The 27897-nt window shown below is 38.6% G+C and overlaps 1 long non-coding RNA gene across 1 annotated transcript; it reads left to right on the top strand.

Moving 5' to 3' along the window:
* Nucleotides 1–113: 113 nt before the first annotated feature.
* Nucleotides 114–27878, top strand: LOC131273256 (uncharacterized). The gene is made up of 2 exons (XR_009180413.2): nt 114–251; nt 24804–27878. It is a non-coding gene; the product is annotated as an uncharacterized lncRNA (long non-coding RNA).
* The last annotated feature ends 19 nt before the right edge of the window (nt 27879–27897 follow it).

Consider the following 27897-nt stretch of genomic DNA (forward strand, 5'->3'; position numbering starts at 1 on the left):
CGGGAGTAGTAGTTTTACCTGGCTCTCCATAGTTGTCTTCCTAACTTTGGGGCCCAAGCAAGAGAGCCTGAGAGACCACATTTCCTAGGATGCCCTGCGCTGCGTCCAGCCGCACTTCTCTTTGGGCGGAGGGGAAGATACTGGGAAGCTTGTTAAACACGGGGCAAAGGGGAATGGGTGTCGGAAGCTGAGGGTCTGAAGTTTACAACTCCTAGAAGGGGAAGAGAGTCGAAAGACTCTCAGTGAAGAAGGTACAGTAAACAAATGTCCTGGGAAATGGCGGGCTGGGAAATTGAATGAAATAGTTTAGTTGACGCTGGAGGCTAAAAGAGAAGGGGGGAAATAATGAATTGATTCTCGGGGTTGTTCTTAGGGTCTTCGTTTCTGCCCCACATCATATTCTTGTTCCTACAGCTATTTCAAGCCACTGAGGTGCTGAGCGCCCTTCTGCCTTTTTTTTCTCTCCTTCAGCGGGGCTTACTGTGGCGCTATTAGATTTCCCGTCCCCTGGACGTTTTTGCACCTTAAAGTATAAAGTTTATGTACATATACAAAGCCTTTTAACTAGATATAGTTTTGTTTGCTGCTTACAGTCCTCTCCCCAGAGAATAATTAGCAACAGTTATCATTTGTCAAGCTCTTAATATATGCTTGGCACAGTGCTAAGCATTTACATGCACGATATCATTTGATCATAATAACCCTGTTAGGAAACAGGCACGGAAAGGAAATGACGTGCTCAAGTTTTTGCAGCAACTGGCTGGATAGGCATTCAAACATGTATCTGTACCCATTTTACAGACGAGGACATAGGCCGGTATTACATAAAAGGTAACTAACGTTTGGATACGATTGCTTTGTAATTTTCTTCATGTGTTCACCGATATTATCTCATCTTCACCCCAGTTCTGTAATACCTTTACCTGGTATTGTCGACCCCAATTACAGTTATGGAAACTGAGGCTAGGAGGGATTAAGTCCAAGGTCAAGCCATAAGTGTATGGTGGAAACCAATCCCAAACCCAGAGAATGCTTTTTACACAACTTCCTACAAACAAACAAAAAAAGCTCCTAGGCTCAGACCTTTGGCTGGGTCTCACGGACTCCTCTTAGTGAATTAAGGTGATACTAAGGATGTTTACCCTTAAGGAGACGATAAGCTTTGGTTTCTTATTACTTGTATGCTAGAAACTGCCTCTCCGTGCAAAATACTTCATGTATTAACCGAAAGCTAGTATTAATTATTATAGTAAGGTCACTTATTATGGAAATTCTTGGTTTCTGGAACCTTAGATACTGGTCTGCCTCAAAATTTCTGAAACTCCTGGGACAAAATAGAAACATATGTGCAGTCTGTGAAGTTACTTGAGTCTTCTGCATGTGCCAAAGAAACTGTCTACCTTATTACGTTTTTTGAATAAGTAGAATTTGATGCTTTGAAATGAACCTTTATAAGATAGACACTCGTAAAGGGTATTTGTACTGCTTTGCACCTAATGATTGTCTACAGTTTCCTTCAAAACAAATGGTATTTGAAAGAAAAATCCTTCAGATGTTACTTTCTCGTCCAATTTTACTTTGTCCATGCAAAAATAATGTTATATAACCTAACTGGAAGGGGATATTTTTTAAATAAAGGTTTTTCTCACTCACTATTCTGCCAGTAGTTTGGTGTTAACTACGTTTAGTAGTTTTGGAAATGATTTTTTTGTTGAGTACTTATAAGTTGAGAAATTGAATATTCCCTTTAAGTGGAAATTATTTTCTGCTATGATTGAGAAGTTATAACTGCAGGGAAATTTTGTTTTTCTCATACAGAGTCCAAAGAATTGAATTATCAAAGACTCAGAATGCATGAAAGGTGGTGGCAGTCTGCAATTCTAACACTGACATGAACTTTCCTATTTTCACACCACCAAGTCAAATTTTCCTTATGATGATACCTATGAATAGTGAAGTCAGTTTTTAAGATTGTATTGGAAGATATCATTCTGAATCATATTTTGATAAAATAACCACTTTCCATCCCCACTGAAAAGATGGGAAGTTTTTCACTACCCTTGTCAAACATAATCCCACTTGACAGACCCAGTATTTGTTTCCCCATTGTGGAACCTTGATTAATAGAAACATTCTTTCCAAACTAAGTTTGTTATTTAAAGTTTCCATATTTCTCATAGTTTTAAGAAGTTTATTCTTTTTTTTTTTAATTTATTTTTTTATTTAATCCTCCCCCCCCAGGTTGTCTGCTCTCTCTGTCCATTCACTGTGTGTTCTACTGTGACCGCTTCTATCCTTGTCAGCAGCACAGGGAATCCCTTTTTGTTGCGTAGTCTTCTTGTGTCAGCTCTCCATGTATGCAGCGCTGTTCCTGGGCAGGCTGCACTTTCTTTCGCGCTGGGTGACTCTCCTTATGAGGCACACTCCTTGTGCGTGGGGCTCCCCTACATGGGGGACACCCCTGTGTGGCAGGGCACTCCTTGCATGCATCAGCACTGTGCATGGGCCAGCTCCTCACTGGTCAAGGAGGCCCAGGATTTGAACCGCGGCCCTCCCATTCCCATGTGGTAGGCGGACACCCTATCCATGGGCCAAGTCCCCTTGAACCACCCTTTTTTTTTTTTTTTTAAGATTTACTATTTTTTATTTTAATGTGCTGTTGAGTTCAGTTTGCTACTATTTTGTTGAAGATTTTTGCATCTATATTCTAAGAGATACTGATCTGTAGTTTTCTTTTCTTGTGGTATCTTTATCTGGCTTTGGTAGAAGAGTAATATTTTGACCTTGTAGAAGGAATTAAGGAGTGTTCCCTCCTCTTCAGTTTTTTGAAGCATTTGAGTAGGATTGGTGTTAATTATTCTTGGAATGTTTGGTAAAATTCCCCAATGAAGCCATCTGGCCCTGGTTTTTCTTTATTGGAAGGTTTTGGATTACTGATTCAATCTCTTTACTAGTTATTGGTTTGTTGGATCGATTTTTTTTCTTGAGTTCAGTGTAAGTAGTTTTTGTGTGTTTCTAGGAAATTGTCCTTTTCATCTAGGTTATCTAATTTGTTGGCATACACATGTTCACAGTATTCTCTTACTGTCATTTTTACTTCAGTGGGGCCTGTAGTAATAATATCCCCCTTTCCATTTCTGATTTGTGTTGTCTCTTTTTTTCTTCATCAGTCTAGCCAATGGCCTATCAATTTTTTGACCTTTTCTAAGAATGAACTTTTGGCTTTGTTGATTTTCTTTATTTTTTATTTATTTATCTCTGCTTTATTTTTTGTTATTTCCTTCCCTTCCCTTGTTTTGGGTTTAGTTTCCTCTTATTTTCCTAGCCCTTCTAGTTTAGAGATTAGATATCTGGTTTGAAATCTTTCTTCTTTTCTAGTGTAAGTATTAGGAATTGTAAATTTCCACCTCAGTACTGCCTTGCTGCATCCCATACATTTTGGTTTGTTGTGTTTTCCTTTTCATTCGCCTCAAGATATTTACTAATTTACCTTGTGATTTCCTCATTAACACATTGGTTGTTCAAGAAATTTTTGTTTAATTTCAACATATTTGGGAATTTTCCATTTCTCCCTCTTTTTATTGATTTCTACCTTCATTCCCTTGTGGTTGGAGATGATACATTGTATAATTTAAATATTTTTTAATTTATTGAGACTTGATTTGTGACTTAAGATATGGTCTATCCTGGAAAATGATCCATGTGTACTCAAGAAGCATGTGTGTTCTGTTGTTGTTGGAAAAAGTATTCTATATATGTTTGTTAGCTGTAGTTGGTTTAGAGTATTGTTCAAGTCTGGTATTTCCTTATTGATTTTCTGTCTAGATGTTATATCCATTATTGAAAGTGGTGTATTAAAGTCTCCTACTGTTAATGTAGAACTGTCAGTTTCTCCCTTCAAATACCAGTATTTGCTTCATATATTTTGGGACTATGCTAGTAGGTATATATAATTTTATAATTGTTACAGCTTGTAGAATTAACCTCTTTTTCAGTATGTGGTGACTGTCTTTTTCCTTCATAACTATTTTTTACTTAAAGTCTGTTTTATCTGATATTAGTACAGCTACCCCCATGTCTCTTTTGCTTACGTCTTGTGTCATGTCCTGGGCCTATGCTTGCCATTGAATTTAGGAGTTTCTCTGTTTACTTGAATTTGAATGTCCTCTCTACTTTTCTAGAGACAGACCATCTCCTTCTAGGGGTCTTCCACTGATGGACTTAAAGTAGATAAGCTTTTGCCCGAGGCCATCTCCCACTGCTTTTGTTGTCCCAAGCTGCTTTGCCAGGAGAGCACCTTCTGGTGTCTGTGTGTGGGGGCGAGGTACACACCAGAGAGGAATTTCCCAAATCAATCTTGCCCGACCGGAAGTGCCTGCTGGTTCTGAACTTCTCTGGAGAAGGGATAAAGGGGGCCTAGAAGAGCACAGGATCTTTTTCCACAGTTCCCTGAAACTTTGCTTTCTTGACCTGCCCAGCAAATCCGCCTTTCAACTGCCCATCTCAGGTCTGAGGAAGCATACCTTCTTCAGCTTTCCTCCATGGCCTACCGGGGCGGGTTGGAACAATGGCCTCTCAAAGCTGGACCCCCAGTGGTCTGAAGTAGCTACTCAAAAGCCATGATCAGCTTTGGCCTGTGCCCACCCCGGATCTTGGGGAAGTGGATTTTTATGTACTTTTCTGGCACCAGCAAGTTACACCAAGTTCTAGAACCTACTGCTGCTTGCTGTGAGAATGGGGACTGGGTGGGAGAGGAATTTACTGTAATTTACCAACTTCTTCCTCCTGCTCTTCACTGGACACTGTACAGTGTTCTGCTAGACTCCATTCCTGAAATAATTGATTCAGACAGTTCCTACCTGTTTAATAGTTGTTCTGGTGGAGCTTCCTGCTGCATCTTCCCACAGTCTTCCTCCTATGTTCCTGTTATTTTAAGTACAGAAGGAATTGTTTGTTGTAGAATGTTTAGAAGATAAGTATAAAAGAAGAAAATTTCAATTATTTTTCATTTAGAGATTACAGTTATGATTACAGTATCATTTTTGATTCAGACTTTTCCCTATGCACATGCATAATGTATGTTTTAAAGAACTCAAAGTTGATTCATCATCATCATGATAGCTGTTAACACGTACTGAACACTTATTGTGCACCAAGGTCTTTACATGTATTTACTTAGTCCTTATAATATCCTTGTGATGTAGATACTCTGATTATTTTCCTGTTTTACAAATAAATAAACTGAGGCATAGAGAAGTTAAGTAATTGGTCAGTGTCTCATAGCTACTAAATGGCAGAATTGGGATTAAAACAGAGATAATCTGTGGCCAGAGCCTGTGCACTTAACCATTATGTTATGCTGACTCTTCTATTCTCTATACAATTTTTTAACCTGAATTACATCATGAACAACCTCAATATCCTTAAATATTCTTGTTCATCGTTTTGAATGAAAGCCTACCTTTTTCTTTCAGGATATTTAAAACATTCAAAAGTGCCCAGAAAAAAATATAAAAAATACTTAAGCATTCAACACTAGATTTAATAAATAATATTTCAGCATATCTACTTCAGATCCCACCCCCCCACCCCCCCAAAAAAAAACCCCACATTAAAGATTCAGTAAGACTAAGGTTTTGTGGTGTCCTTTAAACTTAGTAGTGGATGAAGAATTTCTATATAGTGAACATTTCAGTAATTGCCATTGCCATTATCATGCCATTCAAGGGGCACTCTTTCCCTTTAACATCCTGTCCCAAGCATGGGACCGAACTCCTTCCTGGCAGGTCCTTATTAATGACTTGATGAGCAAGGTAATTAACACAGAAAGAAACAAAAAACTAGGTATTCTGATTTGCTGTGGCCTACTCAGTTTTCAGGCTATTTGGTCTCCTCTACATGGTGAAGTTCATCTTCCACCATGATAACATCTCCACACTGCCCAGTAGAACCTTTAGCAGTGATGGAAACATTCTTTGCTTGTGCTGTCCACTATGGCAGCCACTAGCCACTCTGTAATAATTTCCCATTACCTTATCCTGTTCACTTTCTTTACAGCACTAATTGCTATCCAATTATATAATAATTTGTTTATTGTTCTCCTTCTCTACTAGACAGTTTGTTGATTGTTGGCTCCCCTGTGCCAGGTTCCTCGATAAATATTGTTGAATGAATAAATGGCTATAATCTTTGGCAGTGTTGCTCAGCCTGAACCAAGCATATATTCATGTAGAGTCTACAAATTCTCTATAAGACTTAAAATTTGGGGGTTGTTTTGATGCTAAGCTTAAAAAAGTAGTAGTATTTATAATTACCCAGATGGGCACCTTAAAAACGTGAAGTTTTAGCACCTGAGTTCACACTGAGTTTAGAATTTTGTTTGCATAAGATGAAAGGCAAAGGACACCATGTCAAACTTGACGGAAAAAATGTTCATGATATCTTAGTTTGCCAGGGTGACTGTAACAAAGTACTGCAGACTAGTTGGCTTACTAGGCAGTAATTTATTTTCTCATACTTTTGGAGTCTAAAAGTCCAAAATCAAGGTGTTGGTAGGATCGTGCTTTTTCCAAAGTGTAGCATTCTCATGGTGGCTTGCTGGCAGTCCGTAACACAATTTCTACCTCCATCACATGGCCTTCTGTTTCCTCCTCTCCTATTACTGTACCCAAATTTCTTCTACTTATAAGGACTCCAATTATATTGAATTAAGGCCCACTCTGATTCACTTTAGCCTCATCTCAATGGATCTTCAAGGATCCTATTTACAAATGAGTTCACATCCACAGGATTTGAACATATCTTTGTGGGGACATAATTCAATCCATGATACAGAAATTTTGATAGAGAAAAGAGGTGGGAGAATTGAGTTGTGTCACACAGTAGCTTAGGCATGCCAGACTTCAAAGAACTGACACTATAACTGTCAGTACCATATTCCTGTTAAAACAGATACTGCACAAAACACACATACATCTATAGATGCTTAAATTTGCAACAACTTACTAGCTGTAGATGAAGTAGTAAATGAAGTAGTAAATTGTTTTTTGGTTCTCAACAATAATTAGAAAGTACTATTCAAAGTTTGAAATACACAAAAATATTAACTTTATCTTAAAGTGAATAAGACTGCTTTACAGAGTTATCAAGTGCTGCTTAACTAAAATCAGCATTCCAGAATTTCTTAGTGCCAGAATTTTTATCAAAATGTGAACTCTGGTTAACTCAAACTAGCAGCAAAAAGCCTGGAAGTTATTAATATAATAAATATATAAACAGCTTGTTATCTACACTGACATTAAAGTAAAAATACAGAGACATATTTTTTTTAAAAATAGATCAAGGGAAACGGACTTTGGCCCAGTGGTTAGGGCGTCCGTCTACCATATGGGAGGTCCGCGGTTCAAACCCCGGGCCTCCTTGACCCGTGTGCAGCTGGCCATGCGCAGTGCTGATGCGCGCAAGGAGTGCCGTGCCACGCAAGGGTGTCCCCCGCGTGGGGGAGCCCCACGCGCAAGGAGTGCGCCCGTGAGGAAAGCCGCCCAGCGTGAAAAGAAAGAGCAGCCTGCCCAGGAATGGCGCCGCCCACACTTCCCATGCCGCTGACGACAACAGAAGCGGACAAAGAAACAAGACGCAGCAAATAGACACCAAGAACAGACAACCAGGGGAGGGGGGGGAATTAAATAAAAATAAAATAAATCTTTAAAAAAAAAAAAATAGATCAAAAGTTGAATCTTAATGCTTGTAAACCCAATATTTTACAATTCAAGTTAACATTAATTTTTAAATGACTGGACCCAAGTAGCCAATGTTGGAGCAAGAGAATGCTTACCACTGCTGTGATATTACTTTGCCTTTCCTTTCCCTTTATTTAGAACCTGAGGGTACTTTTAGGGTGAAAGAAAGTAAAGTTCAAGAATTTACTAAAATAAAATACTTGTATCTTTTTTGTTTGTTTTTTTAAGATTTATTTTATTTTTATTTAATTCCCTCCCCCCTCCCCCGGTTGTCTGTTCTCTGTGTCTATTTGCTGCGTCTTGTTTCTTTTGTCGGCTTCTGTTGTCCCGGGGTTTGAACCGCGGACCTCCCATGTGGTAGATGGACGCCCTAACCACTGGGCCAAGTCCGTTTCCCTAAAGTACTTGTATCTTAATTCTAGTAAATAGTTTTGAGTTTTTGTGGGAGGACCTGACCTGTCTCTCTGAACCTGTTTAGCTCTGTCTAATAAACACAGTCTTAATTCAGTTCCTTTCATGAACATGACACAAAAAGTCAGAGCAAGAACTACCTGACACATTTTCCATATTTATGGTTGCCTAAGACATATTTTATTAGATGAGAGAAGAGCAAAAGTATAACTCAAAATACCCTTCTAGCCCTGCAGATCATTTACATAAATCCTCCCATATTACTCTAAGATATTACTGCATCATCATGATGATATATAAGAATTTAAATCCAGGGCATTCTGCAGACCAGGGTTTTAGATAGGCAGCAGTTGTAGGAAATTATGTTAGTGTATAAAACTAAACCATTGGCACTAGGTGTCAGCAGATCACAACCATGCAAGAACACTTCAAATTGAGCAATGGTAAAATAGCAACAAATGGACAGTACATCTTTCAGTAGCTCACACTGCATGTTCCCACTTGAATATTAATTTTCACATAGCCTGGCATTTCCCAGGGTGTGTTTACATGTTCTGTTCTATGGATGTTGGTATGAGTTATGTTGGGGGTGGAAATGCCATAATGAAATGTTTAGGAAGTAATGAATAAACCAAGTTAGTTTTATTTTTCCACTATAGGACTTCTCTGAGACTTTCATATGCTGGTGTATTGTGAATGTTTCCCAAGAGCAGCAGAGAGTCTCCAGAATTTCTTTGGAGAGGAAAGGCTTAGTGTTAAGAGTTTGATTGGGATAAAAAGTACAAGAATTTGTCCTCAAGGTACATTTGCTTATTTTGCACATTGTTCTATGTAGATTGTATATTTTGGAGTGAACTGAGGAAGCCAATAGAGATATTAGAGGTATTAAGTGTCCTAAGTTACTCCTTGGCAGTACTATTGTTATGTTTACCATTTCCACATACTTTCCTTTGACTACAGAATCATTTTGAACCTGTATCAGAGACACACACTTTTGGAAAAAAACAAAAGAGACAAATATTTCTTCCTGTTATGGTTTCTGCTTTTTTGGTATGCTTGGACGGGTCTTCATCCCTGAGATCAGTTAATGCTTGCCTATATTTTCTGGTAGTTTTTTGGATTGAATTATATCTCCCACGAAGATATGTTCAAGTCCTAACCTTCCAGTCCTATGGAAATGAACTCATTTGTAAATAGTATCTTTGAAGATCCTATTGGATCCTTAATGCGAGGATGACTAGAGTCCTTATAAGCAGAGTATACTTAGTCACGGTAGTAGGAAACAAGAGGAGATGGAAGGAGATAGATGGCCATGTAATGGAGTCAGAGATTTGAGTTATGAACTGCCAGCAATCCCCCACCAGAATGCTACACACTTCAGAAAAAGGATGATCCTACCAACATCTTGATTTTGGATTTCTAGCCTCCAAAACTGTGAGAAAATAAATTCCTGTTGCTTTAGCCAACTATTTTGTGCTATTTGTTATAGCAATCTTGGCAAAGTAAGACAGGATGTTTGCATTGGGTCCCCACCCCCATTTAATTTTTTATTCCAGCTAACATGAATTTTGTGTATGATATAAAGGAGAGATTCAACTTCTTGTTTTTTCATTTTTTGCAGTTGGCCCATAACCTTGCATTAAATGTGTTTTTGTCTTTGTTTTTGGGTATAGATCCCTTCAGATCAGAGCTTACTAATAAGTTCAATATTTAAAACAGATAAATATGGTTGAAGTAAGAAGGATGAGAATTATGCAAGTCAGCCAGTACCCTTATTCCCTTTCCCACCCTTTTATCCTCCCAGCCCCCCAAGTGCCAAAAAAGCTCCATGGAGTACTTTGAAAACCATTGGAATGATTAATTCTCTCATAAGTGACATGTAATGCCACCTCTATAATACACTACATTTAAGAATTTTCTGGGAGCAGATGTGGTTCAAACAGTTGAGCCCCTTCTTCCCACATGAAAGGTCCCGGGTTTGGTCCCTGGTGCCTCCTAAAAACAAAAGCAAACAACATACAGACAAATGAATAAACCGACTCAGGGGAGCCGATATGGCTCAGGGGTTGAGCACTGCTTCCCACATACGAGATCCTGGGTTCAGTCCCCAGCCCTGATACCTCAAAAAAAATTTTTTTTTTCCAATTCTTCTCTTTTTTTTAAGTCTCATACTTTAACTTAAGGAGCCTAGTAGCTTTAAAATATAACAAAAGAAATTGAAATGTCTAATAAATATGTAAAATAAATGACAAAGAGGTGGATTTTTTTGCTTATTTGCTTATTTTGGCCTTAAATTTATCAAGGATCTTTTTTTTTTTTTTCGATCAATATTTTTTTTTATTGACTTTGTAATAATATTACATTAAAAATATATATATATGTGAGGTCCCATTCAAACCCACCCCCCCACCCCCCCTCTCCCCCCCCAACAACACTCGTTCCCATCATCATGACACATCCATTGGATTTGGTAAGTACATCTTTGGGCACCTCTGCACCTCATAGACAATGGTCCACATCATGGCCCATACTCTCCTCCATTCCATCCAGTGGGCCCTGTGAGGATTTACAATGTCCGGTGATTACCTCTGAGGCACCATCCAGGGCAGCTCCATGTCCCAAAGACGCCTCCACCTCTCATCTCTTCCTGCCTTTCCCCATACCCTTTGTCCATTATGTCCACTTTTCCCAATCCAATGCCACCTCTTCTATGTGGACATTGGATTGGTTGTGTCCATTGCACCTCTATGTCAAGAGGAGGCTCAGATTCCACATGGATGCTGGATGCAATCCTCCCATTTTCAGTTGTAATCACTCTAGGCTCCATGGTGTGGTGATTGTCCTTCTTCAACTCCATCTTAGCTGAGTGTGGTAAGTCCAATAAATCAGATTGTAGGTGCTGGAGTCTGTTGAGGCTCAGGACCTGGCTATCACATTGTCAGTCCAGAGATTCAAATCCCCTAAATATATCTTAAACCCCAACATTAACTGCACCTCCAGCACATTAGCATGAAAGTATTATGAAGGGAGATCCCATCTGAGTCCAGATTCATCACACATAAACACCATTTCCAAAGAGGGGCCATCTGCCCTGGTAGTTAACCCCATCGGCCATGACCATAACTCCCATGGGTCTCTTTAGCCTTCAAAGGAACCAATATCTGGGGGTTGTATCTGCTTTATCTGTCTCTCTGACTCTGCTCAGTTGTGCATGAGGGCAATCCTTCTGCCAGCCTCCAGACTCTTTTTTAGAAACTCGTAGCCATATAAACTCATTTCTCCTTTCCATTTCCCCCTTACTTTAGGTCAAACAGCATTTTAAAGTCATGTTATTTTATGTAGACATGGATATTCTGCTGATCCGCATTGAACCTTCCGTATAAGGTCCTTTTCCAGTTGCATCATCAGTTGGTAGTTGATAGTGGTCCCTTGTTGCCAGGGAGGCTCATCCCCGGGTGTCATGTCCCACGCTGGAGGGAAGGCATTGCATTTACATGCTGAGTTTGGCTTCGAGACTGGCCACATTTGAGTAACATGAAGGCTGACAGGAGGAAATTCCCAGGCACAATGTTGCTCTAGGCCTTGTTCTTATTTTAGGTTTATCAGCTCACAAGCATAGTCATTAGCATCAGGGGCTCACTGTTGAACCCTCACTCCCTCCCGGTCCCCGCCGCTGTACCTGGGAGACTGTCGCTGCTCCCCTAGGGACCACGACAGAGCACCACTGGCCAGGAACCCAGTACCCCCCCTGCTGTGGTTTTTAATTGTTGCCACTATGAGTATATCCAATCATTACCATGCACCCTGGACATATGTTCTGTACAGCTCCCTGTCAGCCATATATCACCTGTCATTGGTATCCCATACCAGTATCCCTCCATTGCCATTGTTGAAACACTCTGTGATCCAGAACTCCCCGAAATTTGAAGCCCAATATAATGTCATGGTCCCTTACTAGGGAATGGCATATAGCGATGGGTTTAAAGGATAGATAAAGAACTTGGATAAAGTTAGATAAAGAACTTAGATAAAGAATGTTTTATCAAGGATCTTTAAAGTCCAGTGTTGGAAAGAGAATGGATATATTTAACAAAAAATAGAGGAGGTTTAACTTGATAAAACTATATTTGGTAGATAATTTGATAATAAGGATCAGTGCTATGAAGTGTTCCTAACCTTTGATTCAACAAATCACTTATAAGGTTTAACCCTAACAACCAAAAATATATGGAAAGATTTTACTATTGTTTATATGATGTAAAATTATAATATTAAAAATGATCCAAATGTTTAACAGTGAAAAATGAATCATGGCACAGCCATGAGATGAGGTATTCAGCCACTAAAGTCATGTTGTAAAAAGGAAAATATTTTATTATTTATGATGAAACCACCAAACACCTTAATGATACTGTGTTATTTAATCCTTTTAACAATATTCCTATATGGTAGGTATCATTCTCATTTATAGATGAGATAATGCTCAAAGAAGTTAAGTAAGGTTCAAATAGCTGATTGAGTAGTGTTGCTGGAATTTTACCCATACCTGCTTTTAACCCCTGTACTTAACCACTGCCCTAATAATATAGGAAAATGTTCACTATTTTCTGATAAGTTGCTCTAATGCAGTTTAACTGGCTTCAAAACTTCGGACAAACAAAACTCCCTCCTCTGTACCAGTCCTTCTTCCTTTCTGCTTTACTTATGCTTGATAAATTTTTGTTTTCCAAAAAATGAACCTCCCCTTACATTTATTTAGTGATTTTGTATGTGCTGCATGCGGCTGTAAGAATATAAACAATAGAAAGGATAATAAAGTGGTTTCATCTTTAATTATAAATTATCTCTGTATATGATAGGCTCCATCTATAGGCTTTTTTATATTTTCCCAAGTCAATCTCTTCTTGCTTTAGTATCAACTTGCAGGCCCTGGTTGGGCATGAAGATGGACTAGAAAGGAGAACTGAGGGGAAAGGTCTGTTCAGATCTGGACGTTGAAATTTAACACAGAAGATCTATTGTGTATGGGGTACAGGATGTTGGTTAGAAGTACTGGTTCTGCAGCCCACCTGGCTGGGATGAGTCCCAGCTCTGCCATTTTGAATTTGAGCAACTTGTTTGTTATGTCTGTGCCTCACTGCCTTCATCTATAAAATAAAGGTAGTAATTGTACCTACTTCATAAGGTTGTGGTGAGGAATGAATTAGTAATATATGTAAAGTGCTTAGACCTGTGCCTGCGACATAGTAAATGCTTAAACATTAGCTGTAATTATTATTGTTAATATCATGTGGATGACTCATGTGCAGAAAAGGGGGAAGTGAAGAGGAATGAGATAGGAAACAGGCCTGCAAAGTCGTACCATCCTTTGGCGCCAAGGGACAGTGGTTGAAAGGACAGGATTTGGTGAACACAATCTAGCATCAGAAAACTGCACTTTGAAAATCTGACTACTGTACTGATTTTATTTTCGGTAAATATTTCCTGTTTGTTCCCCCTTAGTATGTACTAAAATTATTTCTGAAACATCAGTCCTTCTTCATTTGTGATTTGGGGAAACAAAAATAAAAATAGAGATCTTTGACCATCTCCTGGAGCTCTCAAGGAGAACATGTCAACGAGAGATCAGGTGTGCTAGGCTTCCAATGTGAGAATCCCAAAAGGAAAAAGAAATGCAGAGAGTTAAAGCCTCCTCTCCAGAGGCTTCTGGAGTCTTCTCTGCTCTGACTTGGAGAGGTTTTGAATATGTTTCATAGAGGGCCTCTCATTTACTCATGTGTCCAGCATGACTCATCCCTAAGAGTGCTGAGTAAGTGAAATTGTACAGTATTTATGCTTTTGTGACTTATAAAACCTGGTGATGTGGAAAGAGCGTGGACTTTGCTATCACATAGACCTGAAGTAAACTCATTTATTAGCTGTGTAATTTGGGATCAGTTAATAAACTTCTCTGGGCATCTTCATCTATAAAATGGAAATAATGAAACCTCCTTCACAGAATTGTTTTGAAAATGAAATGAGGCAGCAAAAATGAGTGAGTAGTCTAACCTCTGGCACACTCAGGCACTCAGTGCCTTTCCTTTCCTTGTCAGGTTGTGGATGGAGTGAGCATTTGTCCATATCTTTTATTTATTTTTATAATTTTCTACTATATCTAGTGCAGTGCTTTACTTATAGTAAGCATCCTAGAAATACTAACTGAATGACATCAGCAAATATGCAATGAAACTGAATGAACAAGGGGTAAATAAATTTCAGATGTGTTTTAATATTTGCTAATCTATTTATCCTGTCAAAGAGAAAAATCCCAAATGTAGGTAAATAAAATGCAGGGTCAGGACTGAAAAGTGTGCAGGTTGTTCCCTGCATGGGGTCCCCGGGCTTGAGGGCAGAGTGGGGAATAAACCTTTGACACCCTCTCCTTGAAAAGCTTTGGTCTCAGAGTCCAGTGCTGCCATCCAAGGGCACCTTGTTTTAATTTACTCAAAGGCAGCCTCTGTGGGGTGGGAGACAGTGTCACCTTCTGATGTATGGAGTTCCTCTTATAAATAACTATTTTAAATTTTCTTTTAGCTTTTTTTTTTTTTTTTTTTTTTAAGATTTATTTATTTATTTAATTTCCCCCCCTCCCCTGGTTGTCTTGGTGTCTTTTTGCTGCGTCTTGTTTCTTTGTCCGCTTCTGTTGTCGTCAGCGGCACGGGAAGTGTGGGCAGCGCCATTCCTGGGCAGGCTGCTCTTTCTTTTCACGCTGGGCGGCTCTCCTCACAGGCGCACTCCTTGCGCGCATCAGCGCTGCACATGGCCAGCTGCTCACGGGTCAAGGAGGCCCGGGGCTTGAACCGTGGACCTCCCATATGGTAGACGGACGCCCTAACCACTGGGCCAAAGTCCGTTTCCCTCTTTTAGCTTTTTAAGTTATAAAATATTTAAAATGTAAAGAAAATAATGTGAAAAAGAAAAGGATGTGACCATAATTGAGATGGCCATAATTGCTTTTTGTAGGTCTTTTTTTTTTTTAACTTTTTAAAATTTTTCACTTAATTTCAAACTTTTCTTTTTTTTTCCCAAATTCTACTCAATTTATTCATTTTTTAAAAGATATTACATTAAAAAAATATAAGGTCCCCATTCACCCCCACAAACTTTTCAAAAATTTGAAATAATAATACAAAAAACTCCTGTGTACCTTCCACTTGGTTTCCCTAAAGTTAATATTTTTTTCTCATCTGCTTTATCCTTGTCTATATATTTTTTTCTGATCCATTTAAAAGAAATTTGCAGATGTGACGCCTCTTTACTTCTAAATACTCCATTGTTTGTTTCCTAAAAGCAAACAACAAAACCACAGTGTAATGATCAAAATCCAGGATGCTAACATTGATGCAATACTCTTATATAATCCACAGACTAATTCCGTTTTTGCCAATTGTCCTATGATATACTTTGTAATAAAAGAAAGTCCCGGATCAGGCCTTGCATTCTGTAGTTGCATCTCTTCAATCCCTTTTACTCTGAACAGTTCCTTAGTCCATCTTTGCCTCTGGTGGCATTGGCATTTTTGTAAGGATACAGGCTAGTTGTGTAGAATGAGTCGCAGTTTGAGTTGTCTGATACTTCTCTCTCTCCCTTTTTTTGAAATGAAGCATAATACAGCTGAAACTTCAAGTCTTTAGTCATCCTTTTTTCTCCCTCCCTTTCTTAAGAAACTTGCTATCTTTACATGTTTAGATCCGTAGATGTTGAATTTTTGAAATTTGTTGTCACTTCCTTTGTAGCCCAGTACATGATCACTTTTGTAAATATTCCATATAGCCTGAGAAAGAATGTGCACCTTTTAATTTTTTAAATGAATTAGTGGTTGTAAAGCACTTAAAAACCGTGCCTGGCCCATCATAAGCATCGTATGTGTTAACTTTTAAAAATGATAATATGAGGGAAGCAGATGTGACTCAATGGATAGAGCTTCTGCCTACCATGTAGGAGGTCCAGGGTTCGATACCGAGGGCCTCCTGGCCCATATGGTGGACTGGCTCACGTGGAGTACTGCTGCGCGCAACGAGTGCCATGCCATGTATGGGCGCCTCCCATATAGGAGTGCTCCCCCTTCTCAAGGAGTGCAGCCCATCCAGGAGTGGTGCTGCCCACACAGAAAACTGACACAGCAAGATGATGCAATAAAATAAAAAGAGGCACAGAGAAGAGACAATATGAGACGCAATGAACTAGGGAGCTGAGTAATACAAGAGAATGATCACCTCTCACCCACTCCGGAAGGTCCCAGGATGGGTTCCCGGAGCCACCTAATGAGAACACAACAGACACAGAGGAACACACAGCGAATGGACACAGCAGACAACGGAGGGGGAGGAGGATTAAAAAAATAATAATAATATGAATGTAGAGTTTTATATATGTTCACTACATCAAATTCATTGTTTATATTGTTCAGAATTTGTATGTTTGATCTCTCAGTGTTGACAAGTTATGCTACAACCTCCCTGTTGTGAATGTATTTATTTGCATATAATCTGACAACTTTCAGGCCTGTTGTAGGGATGAGAGGTCCTGGTTAGTTGTCTGGATCCTGTCCCCTGTTCCTTCCCCTTGGCAAGATCTGCTTCACTGCACAGCAGATGACTAAGAAGGAAGTCAGAGCAGAAAAGGCATTACAGGGAAATGGAAAGTAATGAGTTCAAACGCGTCATGAATCACTTTGACATCACCATCTCCCCTTTTGTAAGGTTTGCTTGTGGCCTAATCCTCACTTACTGCATTCTGATATTTCCCTTCTCAACTGCCTCTTTCCCTCAGCCCTAATTCCTTTGAAGTTTAAGCTAACTTTTTTGGATAATATTTACCAAATTTCTTCTTTCCAATATTTCAAAATTCAATTTCCATATTCATATAACATTTCTGGGACTGTAAGTTTGATAAAAAGAATGTTTCTTAAGGGATAAAATAAATACTTATTGAACACATGTCATGTGCCAGGCTCTTTACTCCAGCTTGGCTAAGAGTGGTAAACAAGATACACATGGAGATTTCAAAAGAGTGGGAAAACTAGACATGAAACAAATAATACTCAAAAAAATGTGAAAATTGCTAAGAAGGGGAAAGAACTGAGTTTGATAAGGGTGGGGAACTGTTCTGTGAGGAAGTGTTGGAAGAGCATGCCTTAAGAGGAGAGTTCTAGGAAGGTCCTGGGCCACCATAGACTTAGATCTCTGGAGAAATGAAAGAAGCTGAGGCATAGGGAGTTGGCAGTGGCCAAGGGGCAACTGGAGAGACACGTATGGGCTTCCTCTTGTGCAGTTGTTGAGCCAGGTTAGAATTTTAATTTTATTCCAGAAATTGGAATCCATTGAAAGGTTTTATGTAGAGAAGAGTAAGATAACTGAATTTATGTTTTAAAATATAACTTTCACAGGTGATGATGTACTAGAGAAAGTCAAGAGTGAAAGCAGAGTTATCATTCAGGGCAAATTTGGCAAATTTAACTTGTTGGTGACCTTGGAGTGTGTTTCCCTCTTTTGGGGAAGTTTACTGAAACCACAATGGCAAATAAAGACCCTAACTACTATAAAGAATTGCTCATACAGGTCTGATGACCATCATAAATTTTTCATAGGTCTGGAAATCCATAATGGTGGCCCTTCATTTAAAGATTGTAGTTTTTTTGGGTGAAAAAATATATATTTTTCTTAGAGAAGTTGTGGGTTTATGTGCATAAAATATTCCCATATACCACCGTTTTATTAACACTTTGCATTGCTGTGGAACATTTGTTACAATTGATAAAAGCATATTTTTATAATTGTATTATTAACTCTGGTCCATGGTTTAACGTAGGGTTCACTGTTTTTGTAGTGCAGTTTCTTGGATTTTTTATAATTTTTTATTCTGTTACCATATATACAACCTAACATTTCCCCTTTTAACCACATTCAGATATATATTTCAGTATTGTTAATTATGTTCACGTTTGTGACACCATCATCACCTTCCATTAATGAAACATTTCCATCATTCCAAATAGAAACCCTTTACATTAAAAAAAAATTTTTTTTAATCATACAATGTGTTACACAAAATATTTGGTTCATAGTAACACAATCATACAGTATAACCCTTTACATTTTAAGCCTTAACTTCCCATTCCCTATCTCCACCCCATACCATATATGATAACCTATATTCTAGATTCTGACTCTATGAGTTTGCTTATTTTAATTATTTCATATCACTGAAATCATACAATATCCTTTTGTCTGGCTTATTTCACTTAGCTGATGTCTTCAGAGTTCATCTATGTTCTTGCATGTGTGAGGACTTCATTCCTTTTTTACAGCATAATAGTCCTTTTTATGTATATACCACATTTTGTTTATCCATTTATCAGTTGGTGGACAGTTGGGTTGCTTGCATCTTCTGACAATTTTGAATAATTCCACTGTGAACATCAGTGTGCAAATATCTGTTTGAGTCCCTGCTTTCAATTTTTTGTGTATATACCTAGAAGTGGGATTGCTGGGTCATATGGTAGTTATATATACTTAACTTTCTGAGCAACCACCAAACTGTCATCCCCAGTGACTGTACCATTTTACATTGCTAAAGGAATGAATGAGGGTTCCTAGTTTTCTACATTCTCTTCAAACTTAGAATTTTCTGTTTTTTTAAATAGTAACCATTCTAATGGGTGTGAAGTGGTATTTTATTGTGGTTTTGATTTGCACTTCCCTGATGGCTGATGATGTTGAGTATCTTCATGTGCTTTCTGGCCATTTGATTATCCTCTGTAGAGAGAGGTCTGTTCAGATCTTTGATCCTTTTCCCTTTTTTTTTTTTTTTCTTTTTCTTTTCTTTTTTTAAGGTACTAGGGGCCAGGGATTGAACCTGGGACCTCATCTGTGGGAAGTCAGCACTTAACCACTGAGCCACATTAGCTCTTCTGAATCGGTTTGTTTGAACTGAACCTGGGACCTCCCATGTGGGAAGGAGGCACTCAACTGCTTGAGCCACATCTCTTCCCCTAATTTTTTAATTGGGTTGTTTGTCTTTTCGTTATTAAGTTGAAGGATTTCTTTGAATAATCTGGATATTCACTTTTATCAGGTATGTGGTTTCCAAAAATTTTCTCCCATTGTGCAGGTGTCAATTTACTTGCATGATAAAGTCCTTTGAGGCACAAAAGGTTTTGCTTTTGATGAGGTCCCATTTATCTATTTTTTCTTTAATTGCTTGTGCTTTGGGTTTAAAGTCCATTGCCTAACACAAGGTCCTGAAGATGCTTACCTATGTTTTTTCCTAGGATTTTAATAATTCTAGCTTTTATTTTTGGTCTTTGATCCATTTTGAGTTAATTTCTGTATAAAGTATAAGATATGGAACCTCTTCTTTTTTTTTTTCCTTCAAATTTTTACCAACTTGTTGAAGAAACTATTCTTTCTCATTTGAGTGGTCTTTGCCTCCTTGTCTGAAATCAATTGGCCATACATGTGAAGGTTGATTTCTGAGCTCTAAGTTAGATTCCTTTGGTCTGTATGTCTGTCTTTTTGCCAGTACCATGCTGTTTTGATTCCTGACTTTGTAATAACTTTTACGATCAGGAAATGTGAGTCCTACAACTTCATTCTTTTTCAAGATGCCTTTGGCTATTCAGGGCCCCATATCTTTCCATATAAAGATGATGATTGTTTTTTTCATTTCTGCAGAGAAGGTTGCTGGAATTTTTGGGGGGGTTGTATTTGAAGCTATAGATCGCTTTGGATAGGATTGACATCTTAACAATATTTAGTCTTCAAATCGATGTATATGGAATGTCCTTCCATTTATTTAGGTCTTCTTTGATTTCTTTTAGAAGTGGTTTCTAGTTTTCTGTATACAAGTCCTTTGCATCCTTAGATTTATTCCTAGATATTTGATTCTTTTAGTGGATATTGTAAATGGGTTTTTTCCCTCAATTTCATGACCCCCATATCAAAGCAGCTAAAGATATCATAAGAAGAGAAAATTACAAATCAATATCTCTTATGAATATATATGCAAAAATCCCCAACAAAATACTAGCAAACGAAATCCAGCAGTATATTAAAAGAATTCTACATCATGATCAAGTGAGATTTATCCCAGGTATGCAAGTGTAGTTCAACATAAGAAAATTAGGGAAGCAGACTTGGCCCAGTGGTTAGGGCATCCGTCTACCACATGGGAGGTCCGCAGTTCAAACCCCGGGCCTCCTTGACCCATGTGGAGCTGGCCCATGCGCAGTGTTGATGCGCGCAAGGAGTGCCCTGCCACGCAGGGGTGTCCCCCGCATAGGGGAGCCCCACACACAAAGAGTGCACCTTGTAAGAAGAGCCACCCAGCGTGAAAGAAAGTGCAGCCTGCCCAGGAATGGCGCTGCACACACACAGAACTGACACAGCAAGATGACGCTACTAAAAGAGACACAGATTCCCTTGCCGCTGACAACAGAAGCGGACAAAAAAGAACACACAACATATGGACACAGAGAACAGACAACTAAGGGGGAAAGGGAGGAGAGAGAAATAAATCTTTTTTAAAAATAAGAAAATTAGTTAATATAATACATCACATTAACAAAATTGAGGGCAAAAATCACATCATCATCTTAATTGGTGCAGAAAAGGCATTTGACAAAATCCAGCATCCCTTTTTGATAAAAACACTTAGAACACCAGCATAGAAGGAAACTTCCTCTACATGATAAAAGGCATATATGAAAAACCCACAGCTAACACCCTATTTAATGGTAAAAGATTGAAACCTTTGCCTATAAGGTCAAGAATAAAACAAAGTAGCCCACTGTCACCACTGTTATTCGACATTGTAACGGAAGTTCTTGCCTGAGCAATTAAGCAAGAAAAAGAAAGAAAAGCATCCAAATTGGAAAGAAGTAAAACTTTCTCTATTTGCAGATGACATAATCATATATGCAGTAAATCCTGAAAAATCCACAACAAAGCTTCTAGAGCTAATAAATGAATGCAGCAAAGTGGTGGGGTATAAGATCAGCACCCAAAAATCAGTAGTGTTCTATATAGAAAAAATGAAAAATGGGAAGAAATCAAGAAAAAAATTTTATTTTGAAAAATTGAAAGTTACATCAAAATATAGTACAATAGGGAAACGGACTTGGCCCAGTGGTTAGGGCGTCCGTCTACCACATGGGAGGTCTGCGGTTCAAACCCCGGGCCTCCTTGACCCGTGTGGAGCTGGCCCATGCGCAGTGCTGATGCGCGCAAGGAGTGCCCTGCCACACAGGGGTGTCCCCCGTGTAGGGGAGCCCCACGCGCAAGGAGTGCACCCCGTAAGGAGAGCTGCCCAGCACGACAGTGCAGCCTGCCCAGGGATGGCGCCACCCACACTTCCCGTGCCGCTGACAACAACAGAAGCGGACAAAGAAACAAGACGCAGCAAATAGACACAGAGAACAGACAACCAGGGGGGAGGGGGGGAATTAAATAAAATAAATAAATCTTTAAAAATATATATATATATAGTACAATAAAATCCCATTACCTTGGTTCAATAATTATGAAAAGTTTGCTGACATTCGTTTCATCTGTGTCTTTACCCTTTGATGAAATATTTAAAAGCAAATCCCAAAGATGGAATTTTGTCTCTTTGTATTTGAAGATACAGCTCTTAAAATATGAACATTTTTTACATATCATAAATCCATATTCTTAAGTCTAATAGTAAATTATCAGTAATATTCAATGCCAATTCCATAACCAAATTTCCTTGATTATCCCAAAAAAGTCTTTTTTACAGTTAGTTTGTCCAAATCTGAATCTAAATAAAGTCCACATAATGCATTTGATTGTTAGATCTTTCAAGTTTCTTTTAATCCAGGACACTATTTTTCTTTTTTTTTTCCCCATGTTGTTGACTTGAACAAATTGGATCACTTCTCCTATAAAATGTCTTAATATTTCATAATAAAATCTCATAAAAAAGAAAACTCAGAACAAAATATGGGGCTTGAGCTTAACCTTAAAGTCAAAGAACATCTCTCTTGAATATTCTTTGAAGTGTCTGGCAAACACAGTACAGTTCAATGAACCATAAAATCTCACATTTGGCATCCATATGCAAGGTGTTTAAAAGAGTGCTTGTGCTTAATGTTTAATTTTACCATTCAGTGTTCTCAGGTTCTTGACCTGCCTACTCACTGTGATTTGTCAACTGTTATTAAATTAACAGAATCTGAAAATAGCACACAGTTTCTCCAACACTTTTTAAAACAAGATAATGCTTCATTTTGCTAGCCTCAGCCTTCTTCATTTCAGAAAATTTTAAAAATTAAAATTAATTGAGCTGGAGATAGCATTAGTAAAAGCCAAGTTTGTTTCCACTTTAAGGTTACACAGAAGAGGCAGTGAGCAAATAATATATGTTTGCTTCACCTGATGTCTTTCTGCACCAAGAACCACTACTTTGATTTCATTGCTATAATTAGCCTTTGTTGCCAGTAGAGCAGAGAGTCTTATTACCTGCAGTACCTAGAATTAGATCACTAGTTCTTTTGGCTTTGTTGCTTTAACAGGTTGTAATGCATGAATATTACTGCAAATTTAAAAGTAAAAATGTTTTAAAATATCCACTTAATGTTAATCATTTTTTAATCATTTACTACTTGGATACTCAAAGCAAGGGTTCGATCCCAAATTAAGCAAAAAACATATTTACAGAAAACTGGGTGTTTAATGTTATTTATCTTCCACAAAACAAAAGGCAGTATCTCCCACTGAATTTATGCTCACACATTCTGGACTTAATCCTGCCTCTACTGCTGGCTATCTATATTGGCATTAAGGAAATCATTTAAATTTTCTGAGCCATAGTTTTCTCACATAAAATGGACATACCCTAACTAGTTGTTAGGGATGTAGAGACAATGAATTTAAAGTATAGCTTGGATAATTCTGGGTGTGTCTATTGTATAAAATCATATAACACAGCTGCCATATAAAATCATATAACACAGGAAAGCATTGGACAGGGATATATATTAGTTATTTTGAGATGAAAGAGACAGAGCAGTTGGGAGCCAGGATCCTGGATCCTCAATAGCCACCTGATTGAAGTGATGCCTGGTCAGTCATACTGTAGCTGAAGATAAGGCCTGAAACCTTGACACAGAGTCTGGGATGAAGTGGGTGACCTTTTCCCAATTCCCACTGAAAATCAGTTACTCATTCCTTTGTGCTCCCATAACTCTTTAGATCTTTCATATCCTGCCTTGTATTATATTTATTTGTATACAAATATACCCTTCTACTAAAATATAAGTATCTTGAGAGCAGAGATCACATCTTATTCATCTTTCTAATTTCCTGTGCTTTTTATTAGGGTAGGAACTTAATAAAAATTTGTTAGTTGGATTGGCACCAAAATGGCTACCATACAGTCTTCGGTTAGGAAAGAGTTATAGTTCTAAAGTAGCAAAAGCAGCTTAAATCAAACCAAATATAATAACAAGAAGATTAACATTGCATTGGACTTGTCAGTTGAAAGGAAGCTAGGGAATAATCTAGGACTATAATAGTGATTTCAGTGGTAGGTGAAGATTGTGGTTAATAGTATACATATAAGAAAGTTTTTTTAGAAAAAACATGGTGCTACACTGGAAAATTACAACTAATATAACTTATGGACAATAGTTACCTATAATATTGTAATACTTTGGCAGCAATGGCAAAAAAGATATCAATTCTAAGAGACAACAATAGGGAAGGTATATGGGAGTATGGGATTTTTCCTTTTGCAGTAGTGAACACATACTAAAATTGACCAAGGTGATGACAGCACAACTCTGATGAAAATGAGAGCCACTGATTGTACACTTTGAATGGATTGTGCAAAGCATGGGACTGTATAACACAGGGAATCCTGTGGTGGAAGATGGACTGTGGTTAACAGGACAAATATGAGATTGTTCTCTCCTGAACTTTAGCAAATAAATAATACTAATACAGGGTATTAATGATTGTGTGGGTTAGGGGAAAATTCACCAAATATAAGATATAAGCTATGGTTAGTAGTAGTATTTTTATGATGCTCTTTTATAGTTTGTAACATGTTTTACCAATGGATGGGGGGGGTGATGTATGGGAGCCCTATATGATGATAGGCATGTTTGTTTTGTAAGTTCACAACTTTGCTGTCCACTTCTTGTCATACATGTTCATGTATGAACTACGTATTTTAACAAAAATTTTTAAATGAAAAAAAAAAGATTAACATTGGCAGATTATGTTAGGAGTCAGAATGGAACTAGGAGCTGAATCATGTGTTCATTTGTCCCTTCATTTAGCAAACATTTATTGAGAACCTGCTGTATGTATGTCAGGCACTGGATTTGATGCCCAGAATGTGAAGGTAGAAAGACATTGTCTTTGCTCCCATGGAGCTCACAGTTTCAGTTGTGTTTGACTCAGGAATAATTTTTAGAAATGGAAGATTAACCTTAGGTTTTATGGGTTAAAGGAGTCCTAAAAGAAAGTAATTTGCAATTTAAAGATAATTATTATGATTTATTGAATAGCAACTACATTCCAAGATATGTACCAGTTGTTTTATTTACTGCATATAACTGAATCCTCACAATATTCCACCTTGCAGATGGAGAAACAGACTTGAACGTTATACAGGGAAGCGGATTTGGCTCAATGGACAGAACATCTGCCTATCACATAGGAGATCCCAGGTTCAAACCCAGGGCCTCCTGACCCGTGTGATGAGCCAGGCCATGTGCAATGCTGATGCGTGCAAGGAGTGCCCTGCCACGCAGGGGTGTCCCCTGCGTAGGGGAGCCCCACGCGCAAGAAGTGCGCCCCGTAAGGAGAGCCACCCAGTGCGAAAAAAGTGCAGCCTACCTAGGAGTGGCACCGCACACACACAGAGCTGATGCAGCAAGATGACACAACAAAAAGAGACACAGATTCCCAGTGCTGCTGACAAGAATATAAGCGAACACAGAAGAACACACAGCAAATGGACACAAGAGAGCAGATGGCGGGGGCAGGGGAGGGGAGGCAGGGAAGGAGGGAGAAATAAATAAAAAATAAATCTTTTTTTAAAAAGGTTATACAATTTGCTTAATGTCAAAATAGCTAGTAAGTAGAGTTAGAATTAAACTCGTATCTTTATTATTCATTTCTCATTACTTGTTCACTAATGAGGCTTTCCAGCAACTATCAGAAAATCTGTCTGACAAATTCTAAATACTGCAATGGCTTATAAGTTTCTAACTCACAAGATATATGAAAGTCTAAAAGGAATTTACAGGATGTGGGAAATCTGCTCTTATCTGAGCAGGGAGCAATGCCCAGGCTCAAAGCAAAGCATAGCAAAAGACTCCTGGAGCACCCTACCAGGACTCCTGTCCTTGCGTTCCAGCTAGCTCCCATCTCCTATCCCCTGCCATTGTTGCACCTTATTAACCTCAGGAGCTTCCTAGAGAAGAAGGATGGGGGTAAGATGAGGCAGGGATCTGTACGAAAGTTTCTGATTTTCATGTAATCTAACCAATCCATTTTTTTTCATGACTCCTGAGTTTGATGTCAAGCTAAAGAAGTTCTTTTCTATCCCAAATTTATAAAGATTTTTTTTTGTTTTTAATAGTTTTTTTTTTTCATTTAAATCTTTAAAACACTGGTAATTTTGTGGATAGGCAGTTATCCCTATACTATTTATTGAATAATCCAGTCTTCCACCACTGATTTGAAATGCTGCCTTCATCATGTGTGAAATTCCATATATATAGACCTGGGTTATTTTCTGGACTCTATTCCACACCACTGATCTAGTTGTCTTCCAAAACCTTCTTGGTTATTTTCAAACACTCTTCCACATAAAACAGAATAAACTTCTAAATAAACAAACAAAACAAGATTTCACTGGGGTTTCAATAAAAATTGTATGTAATTTGTAGATTAATTTGGGGAGAATTGACTTTTTCTTAAATATTGAGGCTTATGCAGATATGACTTTATGTAGATCTTTTTTTTGTCTTTATTTTTTTATGTTACATTCAAAAAATATGAGATCCCCATATACCCCCCACCCCCCTCACCCCACTCCTCCCCCCCATAACAACTTCCTCCATCATCATGAGACATTCATTGTACTTGGTGAATACATCTTTGAGCACCACTGCACCTCATGGTCAATGGTCCACACCATAGCCCACACTCTCCCACAGTCCACTCAGTGGGCCATGGAAGGACATACAATGTCTGGTAACTGTCCCTGCAGCACCACCTAGGACAACTCCAAGTCCCGAAAACACTCCCACATCACATCTCTTCTTGCCACTCCCTACCCCCGGCAACCACCATGGCCACTTTCTCCACACCAATGCCACATTTTCTTTGATTACTAATCACAATAGTTCATGAATAGAATATCTAAGTCCACTCTAATCTATACTCTATTCCTCCATCCTGTGGACCTTAGAATGGTTGTGTCCACTCCACATCTATATCAAGAGGGGGCTTAGATTGCACATGGATGCTGGATGCAATTCTCCTGCTTTCAGTTGTAGGCACGCTTGGCTTCCTGGTATGGTGGTTGACCTCCTTCACCTCCATGTTAGCTGAGTGGGGTAAGTCCAATAAACCAGAGTGTAGGAGTTGCAAGTCTGTTGAGGTTCAGGCCCTGTCTATCACATGGTCAGTCCAGAGAGTCAGGTCCCCTGTGTATATACTAAACCCCAGTGCCAACTACAGATCCAGTAAAAGTAACAGGAGAGGCTTGTGAACAAAGACCACATCTGAGTCCAGCTCCATCACACAGAAACAAACTCCAAAGTAGGGCCAACTGGCATGGCACTGAACTCCATCTGCCATGACCATACAACCTGTGGATCTCCATAGCCCTCAGGAGAAGCAGTCCTGGGTTTCTATCTACTTTGACTGTCTCTAGGACTCTGCTGAGATGTGCATAAGGGCAACCCCTCTGATAACCTCCCGGCTCCTTTTGGAGACTCATAGCCATATAAATTCATTTGTCCTTTCCATTTCCCCCTTTTATTCAAGTCAAAAAGCATTTTTAATTCCTGGTATTATATGTAGACTGAGATATTCTGCTGGCCCAAGTTTTATTCAAGGTCATTTTCTAGCTACATTGTCAGATGGTACTTGGTAGTAATCCCTCGGTGCCAGGGAGGCTCATCCTCGGGAGTCATGTCCCACACTGGGGGGAAGGCAATGCATTTACATGCTGAGTTTGGCTTTGAGACTGGCCACATTTGAGCAACACAGAGGCTCTCAGGATGTAACTCTTAGGCACCCTGCAGCTCTAGCCTTGTTCTTATTTCAGGCGCACAGGCTTACAAGCATAGTCCTTAGTACCAAAGGCTCATTGTTGGACCTTCCTTCTTTTTTGGTCTTTGCTGTTGCATTTGGGGGATTGTTGCTGTTCCTTTAGGGAATGCGATAGAGCTCCCCTAGCTAGGAACTCAGCACTCCCTCATTTATGTAGATCTTTACATGTAGCTAGGAACTCAGCATTCCCTCATTTATGTAGATCTTTACATGTCCTTCAGTAAAACATTACAGTATTTTATGGGTTTTAAACATTTACTATTTTATTTTTAGGTATTTTATAGTTGTGATTATTATGAATGGGGTATTTTTCCATTATATTTTCAAACTCCTTCTTGCTGAGATATATAATAAAAGCATGATTTTTATACTTAACTATCTTGTATTAA

This window comes from Dasypus novemcinctus, chromosome 14 (assembly GCF_030445035.2).
Source record: "Dasypus novemcinctus isolate mDasNov1 chromosome 14, mDasNov1.1.hap2, whole genome shotgun sequence".
Taxonomy (NCBI): Eukaryota; Metazoa; Chordata; class Mammalia; order Cingulata; family Dasypodidae; genus Dasypus; species Dasypus novemcinctus.